This window comes from Magnolia sinica, chromosome 11 (assembly GCF_029962835.1).
Source record: "Magnolia sinica isolate HGM2019 chromosome 11, MsV1, whole genome shotgun sequence".
Classification (NCBI taxonomy): domain Eukaryota; kingdom Viridiplantae; phylum Streptophyta; class Magnoliopsida; order Magnoliales; family Magnoliaceae; genus Magnolia; species Magnolia sinica.
Genome location: NC_080583.1, coordinates 65122728 through 65132385, shown reverse-complemented (window position 1 = coordinate 65132385; position 9658 = coordinate 65122728). Strand labels below are relative to the sequence as shown.

The following is a 9658-nucleotide window of genomic DNA, read 5'->3' as shown; positions in this document are numbered from 1 at the left end:
AAGAGATGGTTTCCTAGATTGTGGAGGTACTTGTTGATATTGTGAGAACTGCTGAGATTACATAGGAGGATTTCCAGATGGTCCTCCTTGTTGTGGTCCTTTTGCCCAAGAGAAATTTGGATGTCTAGCCCATCCTGGATTGTAGGTGTTTGAGTAAGGATCATTCTCAGTTCTCCTAAAGGTGTTCATAGCGTTCACTTGTTCAGAGAGAAATTTTGGAAATGCTGAACTAGATGGACAAGACTGCGTAGGATGGGCGAGACTAGAACATATGACACATGACTCGACCTGAGTTGTTTGTGGAGGTCCATTATTTAACATTAAAGCATCCACTTTCTTTGTCAGGTTATCAATTTTGGCATAAAGATCTGGCGTGACTCCTACCTCATATATACCCCCTTTCTTCAGTGGTTGAGGACCTCTTTCACCTCTATTTGAATAGTCCCATTGCTGGGAGTTTTCACACAAGGTTTCAAAGAAATTCCAAGCTTCGACATCACTTTTGGTCATGAATGACCCTCCACCGGTGGCGCCAACCATGCGACAGTTTTGGGGTGTCAGACCGTCATAGAAGTATTGAACCTGTTGCCACTTTTCAAAACCATGGTGTGGACATTTAAGAAGTAAATCCTTCCATCTTTCCCAACATTCATGAAAGTGCTCACCCTCTTTTTGTGTGAAATTCGTAATTTCTCTACGGAGAGCATTAGTTTTGTGAACCGGGAAGAATTTGTTTAAGAACTTCTTAGACAGTTGGTCCCATGTAGTGATAGACCCAACTCCTAGAGAATTCAACCATGCTTTCGCCTTATCCTTCAAAGAAAAAGGAAAGAGGCGCAAACGGATCGAATCGTCTGAAAAGTTTTGGAACTTAAAGGTGGAGCAAATGTCTAAGAATTCTTTCACATGATGATATGGATCCTCCTTATCTGAACCATAAAAGGAGGGCAACAATTGTATGACTCCAGGTTTAAGTTCAAAGTGTGCTGCCGTGGTGGCAGGTAACACTATACATGAAGGCGCATTGAATTGGACAGGAGCTGAATAATCTCTAAGAGCTTTAGTTCCATTCTCTTCCGCCATTTCAAATAAGATGTTTCTAAATTTTCTACGAAAGGTTCTTTCTATTTCAGGATCAAAAGGTGCTAGTTCTATGTTCAGAGATCTACGTCCTAGCATAAACTATGTTATCAATATAAGAAAGAAAACTAAACTAAGATGCAAGCTAAGAGAAATAAAAATAAAAATTATGAATTCCTAAAAACAAGAGAAAGCTATGTAAATGAGAACTGGAAGGAAGAACTCGGAAAAGGCAATGATGAATGTCTGAAGATTTGAGAGCTCCTCCTTTTGAAGACAATCTTATTTAACAGCTTCCTTCCTCAATTCCTGTAAACATAAAAAAAAATAAAAATAAATTAAATTTCCTAAAATAATGCTAGAAAAAAAATCCTAAGCAACGGTTAATTTCTAAAAAAGAAAGTTTCTAATCTTAGAAATAAAAAACTAAGTTAGTTTCTAAAAAGGGAAAAAATTTCTAAAACTAGAAAATAGAAAGTTACTTGAAAAAAGAATCAAAATCTAAAATTAGAAAATAGAAAATTTCTAGAAAAGAAAACCTAGAAATAAAAATTTTCTAAAAAAATAAAACCCTAATTCTAAAAATAGAAATTAGAAAAAGTAGAGAATTTAGAAAGAGATTACCAAATTAGAAGTTTATGTCAAGACCCTACAAAACAGGAAATAGGTTAGTTTCTAAAAAAAAAAAAAAAATTAACCTAAAGGTAGTAAAAACCTAAGACTATGAATTATGATAAGAGAGAATCCTAAATCCAATTGGACCAAAACAGTCCCTAGCCTATAACTGATGTTTTATTTAAACCAACTTGATTTAAATGATTTTAAACTCGCAAGTATACGAATCAGATGTAAATATGGTACGTATTACGAGATCGTTCCTACGAGGACTGGTTGTCACAATTCAAAATTAAAGACTCTTCTTAACTAATCCAACAAATATTTGCGATATTAATTAAGTAAACTAAATAAAAATCAATGGAAAAATAACCGAGAATAATAAGGAAAGTTCAATCAAGGAGAGGACTAGGACTTTCGAATCCACCCCTAATTATTATAAACCTTGTTTTACCTGTTGATTCACCCTAATCCAGATTGATATCAAAATAAATAAAGCGCATTCTATGTCCTTGGTCGGGCACACAGAATGTATAATTCCTTAAAGCATATGGATCACATCTTTCCATCAGGCATGAAGAGATGTAGATTCTTGTTTCTTCCTCTATAGGAACCTGTTCATGGTCAGACACAAGACCTAGAATAGTAATCCAAACAACGTCCATAACTAGACTTTGGTTGAGCTCTTAGAATGGAGAAGTACAGAACTTCCAATTAAGCACACTAGAGAAAGAAACACATCAATTAAATCAAAACGAAATCAACACATAACAAGGGTTATTCAAGTTAGGGGCTTCATCTCAGCCCTAGCTAAGAAATTTAGCTACTCATGGAATCAACTGGAAAGAAGGAAAAATATAGATGATAAAAGAAAAACATCCTTCCAATCTCTCCCTTCTTTCTTCCTCTCTATCTCTTTTCTCAGCTCCACGTCCAGCCGCCGATTCCCCTATCTTCTCTCTTTTACTTTCTTCTCTCCCCAAAACGAGCTCTCTCTCTCTTGCTTTCTTCCTGAATCTGTCCTCCCTAAAACGAGCTTTCTTTCCTCTTTCTTATAGCAGTGTAGGCGGTGGAAACGCTGTCGCAGCAGCCGCCGCGTGCGGACTCCCTTTCGCTGCCGAGTTCATATGCAAAACCCACACATCTTTTCTTGCTCAATTACCAAATAAATATCGTCCCTTAGGACGTTTCCAAGTTGTCTACATGATGGACGGCTTGGATTGATCATACGAGCCGTAGAGGTGGGCCACAACTGCTGCAAAAGTCGGACAGCGTCCGGCGCGTGAAAATAGGGTATGCGGCTTCCTTCCGCTGCGATGCTCGGTGGGCCCCACATAAGCATTTTCAGGAAAATCTACCCCGTACATTGGATAGAGGACGAGATTTTGTTTAAAGATGGATGGTTTTGAACGTCCATTGACACGGCTCAGAGAAGGAATCATGCTGAGATCTTTTTGAACGTTACAGGGCAGCCCGCTTGTGACCTCTGTAGCTCACACGTGTGCACGTATGGGCACAAACTGTAAACATGGTTTTGTAGCTCATGAACCCTTCTACACGATGAACGGCTTGGATCAGACGTACGTGCCACCGGTGGGGCCCACAGCGGTCCGTAAAAACGGACTTTCCGTCCGTTACACGCGCCAGAAACGGAGATTTCCGTTTTTGAAAAAGAAGTCGGGTCAGCAGCGCTGACCGACTTAGGTCTGTTCGGTGCTCAAGCAGTGCACATGTGCACTATGTACACACGCTATACATATGGGGTCCACTGTGATGCTTTCGAGAAATCCAATCCGTCTATCCTATTGCTCATCTTATTTAAACCGTCTAAGTCAACTTTGAAGTATATCCAGATTGTAGGCGGGCCTAAAATTGGAGATTAATAGGCTGATCTGTCCGTTGGCCCACTTCTCGAGATATCCAATGGTTGAAATTTAATATGTACGGTTTATTTATGATCCCCATCCCATATATGGAGTTTTGAGTCAATCGGATTGCGAAAACCATGTGATCTTGCATTCTGGACCTTTTTCGGGCCTTTTTAATGTGAACGGCTTGATTTCCTCGGATCCCTGGCATGTGAATTCTTCAATCTTAGTTCTCTGGAGTGCGTCCCTTGCTCTGGTGACTTTGGAACATCAAATCCATGCTTGTAGTACTCTTTTTCCATCAACGCTCTTGATTTCATCCTACAACAAAAATATAATTAAAATACTCCGTTAAGCATTATCATATACGTAAAATCATGCACTAATTAGGGTCTGATATGCAATATTCGACCCTTATCAATTACGCCTGCGTAAGAAAACTTACGCATGAAGTTTTTTTCAGCCGACCCTCACAACTACAAAAGGAAGAGAGAGTGAGGGAGAGAGGCATTCAATTCTAGGAGGAGGTTTTGGGTTGGAACATGAGCGGCCGTGAGCAAGAAGAGAGTAGTTTTTTTCTTTACTTTACTTTCTTTGCTGTGTTTTTTTCTCTTTCTCTTGTTTATTTGTTTATTTTAGCCCATTCATGTGTGGCTAAACCGCTTAGCTAGGGTTAAGAGGTGAAGCCTGTAGCGAGATGGGAGACTACTTTATGCTTTTAATGTGAATGCATGAACTGAATTTGTTTTTTAGTTGATTATGAAAGGAATGTTTTTAGTCTTTAATGGTCTACTGTGACTGAAATTACAATGGGTCTGCAATGGCTTTGAATATTTCCTTTTTCCCTTTTGATGTTATGACGTCAGGAAGCCCTGTTGTTCACCATCGTCTCCTGGGCATGGTAGGACGATGGTACCCTTCCTAACCTTCATGCACTATTGATTGGTTGGTGATTAGTTTAATTCTGTTGTTAACTTTGTTTCCTGGGCATGGTTTGGTGATGGAATCCATTCTAATTCATGTACCTATCACTTTTTGACGACTATATCAAAGGAAGTTCAGTTTAATTTCCATGATTCTTGATGCAGGCATAAGATCTCCTTGATCTCTATAAGTGGATCCTCTGAATCCCTAGTTTCCTTCCTCTGAATTCCTTAAGTTCTACATTAATCTCTCACCATTATTCATCAATTTATATTTGATTTAGATTTCATCTTAAGCTAGTTCTATTTCTATCTAGTTTCAGGTAATGTACAAGTATCAGTCCCTTGGGATTTGACCTCGGTCTCACCGAGTTTATTATTACATCACAACCCTATACTTGGTTCTTGTACGGACCTACTTGTTGTATGCTTGTGCAATCCACTTCTGGTAACACCTCGAATTTTCACAGCACGAGTTTACACTCGTGCCCCAGAATTTCGGGTATTAATAATATAATAATTGAATACTTCAAAATTGTACTTTCTCATGTAGATCATATTCACTTGCATTCACGAAGGTACCCAATCACAAGAATAAACCAAACATATTATAAATCTTATTCCATTTTAAATACAAAAGTTCAACTAATCATTTAATGCTCACTCAGGTGGGAGCTTATACAAATATCTAAATTCGCATAATGAAACTTAAATAAAGCTAAACTAAAATGAAATCATTAACAACATAATCTCACGTCATTCGTACTCGTTCACAGGGAGATCATGCATCACCCATATCTTCAACCTGTGCATCACCTGTAACATCTATATGGTTGGAGATAGTCAATGCCCTACTCATAGTGATGGTTATCCTTGAAAATTAACACAATTCAAGTAATTTCTTAAAATAACAATGTAAGGGTTCCGATACATCTCGTACTCTACCACTACGAATGGTATCGATATGCGCCATCAATCTACATTGATACATGCCTAGCAAAGTGTGTGTGACTCATCATACATAGTGACCATCACATTGTGGAATATAATTCATAAAGATCCGGCTCGCTTTGCATCTCATAACTACGGAGATACGTTGGCATGTCTAACACTAACATGGATTTAAATAAACACCTTGAGATGGTACAACACATGGATCGAATGAATTATGTAACACGATTTGTTCATATAACAACTAATTGCGACATCCAATTCTGAAAGGTGATGTAATACCTATTGTGAATTACATACATCGATTTGTGTACCACTACCCAAATCCATGCATTTATACATCGACCAAGAGGATAAGTACCCAGAGTGCATTATGTCCATGATAAATACGTACAAGTCACTAGTTGTGAGACATGCAACACATTACTTGCATTAATAGAGAAATAAGTTGAAGTATGAAAGTTTTAGAATTCTAAGACACGAGCCCAAGCTATAAAATAAGGGAGGTAGAACAAGGTTAACCTAATAAATGAGAAATAGCAGCAATAGATAAACTCAATAAAAGAGAAGAGTAGCGATAAGCTAATTCAACAAAAGAGAAGAGAAGAGTAGCAATAAGCTAACTCAACAAAATAAGAGAGGGGAGCACAAGCCAACTCAATATAAAGAGGCACATTGTTTTTATAGACTAATTAATTTGAAATTACAATAAAATAAACCCTAATACGGTATAATATAATATACACACTTGAAAATGAATTCGTAGGCAAAACATTGCGATTTTGGGTCAGACAGGTCACCCGATAAGTCCAAATTACTCTAAAAGTGAATCTCGTTGTCCTAAGGTTTAAAATATGAATTTTAGGTTAAATTAATATCAATAAAATCATAAAGTTTGCTGATATAACCATCCAGTCTGTTAGTTGCGCAAACTATGCACTGTTTAAGACCCGAACACGTATAATTTCACAATTTAAGGCATAGTTTTGTGATCTAACTCATAAAATATGTCCAACATGATTAAAATCATATCTCAAATATAATTCCAACATGGATAAATAATTCATAATAATTCAGTAACTTATCAACATAGAAACCACATTAAAAATCAAATTATACAATATTAACTCAAAAATAAGAGAAATACGTATAAATTCAACTTAAATTGGTGTAATTTTAAAAGAATCCCTTACGTTAGTCTTAGATGTCAACCCTAGGTAGATCTTGATGTACGAGAGATTCTACACGAACCACGACATCGCCTGAGCAAGAGGTGGACACCACACGTGTGGAGAAGGAAGAGATGGATGAACGTGTAGGCTTGGATCTCTCTCTCTCTCTCTCTCTCTCTCTCTCTCTCTCCCCTCCCTCTTTCTTGCTAGATTTGCGTGCAACATAAGTTCTCTCTCTCTCTCTCTCTCTCTCTCTCTCTCTCTCTCTCTCTTCCTTGGATGTGAGAAGGTGGTATGCATGGGTTTTTTAGTGGAGGGGCGCACGCCCCGCTTTTTTGTGATGGAGTAGGCATGAGATACGTCTATGATAAATATATACAAGTCACTAGTTATGAGTCCTTCATCATATCACTTGCACCAAATCTATTTCATTCATGATATCGAGGTCATCAAATAGAGCCAAGATACATGATTTTCTTGGTGATTCGAAATTTAAATTGACTTATCTTGAAAATTCTCTTAGTAGGTGCCAAAACAGACTTGATCTCAATGAACGGTCTATGCTTAATGATCAAGGCCCAATTTTGAGAAAAATGTGTAGTCAATATAGCCAAATGATTAGGTAAATTTTGATAGTTGATCAATGGTGGAAAAGGCTTAAATCTAACATTTCACTTGTCACACCAAAATGAAGGAATTGGCTTCAAGGTGATCATCATTCAGTGGTGTAAGATTATAGATCAGGATTTAAATTTTATATGATCTCGTATTTGTATGAGGCCAAAGTGTGATCCAAATTTGAGTTGTGATTGAAGGTGTAAAGTTGGTCAATCATAAGGTCCAAATTTAGAAAGAGTTAATAAGCTTAAAATGACTAATTTCACCCCTAAGAAAATCCTACCAAGGTGGGGTTCTCACATTTCACACTAAGTCCATATGATGGACAATTCAAGTCTTTCATATGAAGGGAAATATCTTACTACAACTACCCACGAGCTTTTCTCACTTGATGGACACCAAAATCAATGGTTAAAGGGTTGATTTGTCAATTGGCCCACTTTTACAAATCTAAGAACTGAAATTTGATATGTATGGTTATTTTATTATAGATAGTTATGTGGAAAAATGTCACATAAAATGGATCATGAGAACCATGTGATCTACAATTCAAGGGTCTAGGTTAATGACATTTTCATAATTATTGCTACTCTGAGTTTTGGGAAATCCAATAACTCTACATGGTAATAGGCATGTTTCTAAGAAATTCTTACAAAAGAACTGATATCTAAAGCATTACAAATAAAGAGTTATTGGTCACAACCCCAAGTGTAGGGTCGCGATGTAGTAATAATGTCGGTAGGACCGAGGTCGAATCCATAGGGATTAATCTCGTACATTTCTGAAAGTAACTAGAATCAAAACTAGAAGAAGTTCTAAAACTAAATATGAATAATTGGAAGAGTAATTGTGACTATTGTCTATTAAAACTTGTGAATTTGAAAGTGCGAACTAAGGTGCCAAGGATCCACTTATAGTTATCAGGATGTTTCCTTACTTGATTTAAGGAACGCAATTGGAATTGGAGTCATATCCTATCCAATTGGAAGATATTACAATTTAAATCAAATCTAAACTTTCATTGACCTAATTCTCAATGGAGGAGAATTGGGAAGATGTAGAAGGGCTCCGTCACTTAATCATGCCTAGGAGACGATGACAAACAACAGGATTTACCAATCCCACAACCCAAATAGGAAAAGAAGATATTCAAAGCTATCACAGCATCTATTGTAATTTGAGTCACAACAAACCATAGAAAACTGAAAATATTCCCTAAAATCAACTAGAAATTAATGAGGTTCAATATAAATAATAATCAAAGAAAGATAAACATCTTAATCATGCTACAAGCTTCACCTTTTAGCCCCAGCTAAGAGGTTTAGTTAACCATAGACATGATTAAATCAAAATCTCTTAAATAAAACACGAAAACAAATAAGGAAGAAGGAGAAAAACTCCTAGACGGTGGCTCCACCCTTTTGATCCACTCCTCAAACCCTAGAAGATGCCTAGGAACATCCTAGGGACCCCTATTTATAGTTTTTCAACTCCAACTTTCGCACCCTGTTGGAAAAATCTAGAAATCGCCTCAAACTTACACAGTCCATGTAAAATCTGCGTAATCTTTCGATGTCATCAAAGGGCCTTCAATGGAAGCTTCGATGCATCTAAAAGTACCTTCGATGGAATCGAAACTTGTCTAGAATTGTCCAACGAGTTTGGCTTGAAAATCCTGAAATTCTCGATTGCATGCACTTTCGATGCATCTAAGTTCCTTCGATTGAACCTTCGATGCATCTAAGTGTCTTTGATAGAATCGAAGTCTATTTTGGCAGTTTTTCAGAACTATGTTTTTCTGGTCCCGGAATCTGTTTTCAGGACAATTTTCAAGATTCCTTTTCTTCACTTCAAATATTTGATTCTCTTCATTCATCACTTGGTTTCGTTGGATCTTTGGCATGTGAATTCTTCAATCTTGGTCTCCTGAGATCCATCTCATGCCTTGGTGATTCTTAAGCATTAAAATTCATGCTTTTAACTTTCTTTTCAATACAAGCTCTCAGATTCACCTCACAATACAAACATGTATAAAATATACCCATTAAGCATTATCATGTTCATAAAACTAAGATATAAACAGGGGGAAATATGCAATATTTGACACTCAACAGACATGCTCCAAAAAGCTAAAATTCTTATTAATTAAGGGAAAATACATATATCAAACAACATGGTTAACTTAAGCTAAAATGGTAACATTTGAATGTTACAATTAGTCAGATTCAAGTTAGAGAATAGATTTAATATTAGGATAAGCTAAATTGATGACATACACATATATGTACTAAATTAAAATTCATGGTAACACTCGAGAACTTTCAATAGTGGAGTATTGAAAAGTTATAGGGTGTTACATGTAAAGTTGTACATGAGTCGAGTTAGCTCAATCAACTCGCTCGATTCGACTCGAAAAAGCTCTACTTGCCTT

General features: G+C 36.8%; 1 non-coding gene across 1 annotated transcript; it reads left to right on the top strand.

Moving 5' to 3' along the window:
• Window positions 1-598: 598 nt before the first annotated feature.
• On the top strand, window positions 599-705 carry LOC131219833 (small nucleolar RNA R71). Its single transcript, XR_009158475.1, has one exon. It is a non-coding gene; the product is annotated as a small nucleolar RNA R71 (small nucleolar RNA).
• The last annotated feature ends 8953 nt before the right edge of the window (window positions 706-9658 follow it).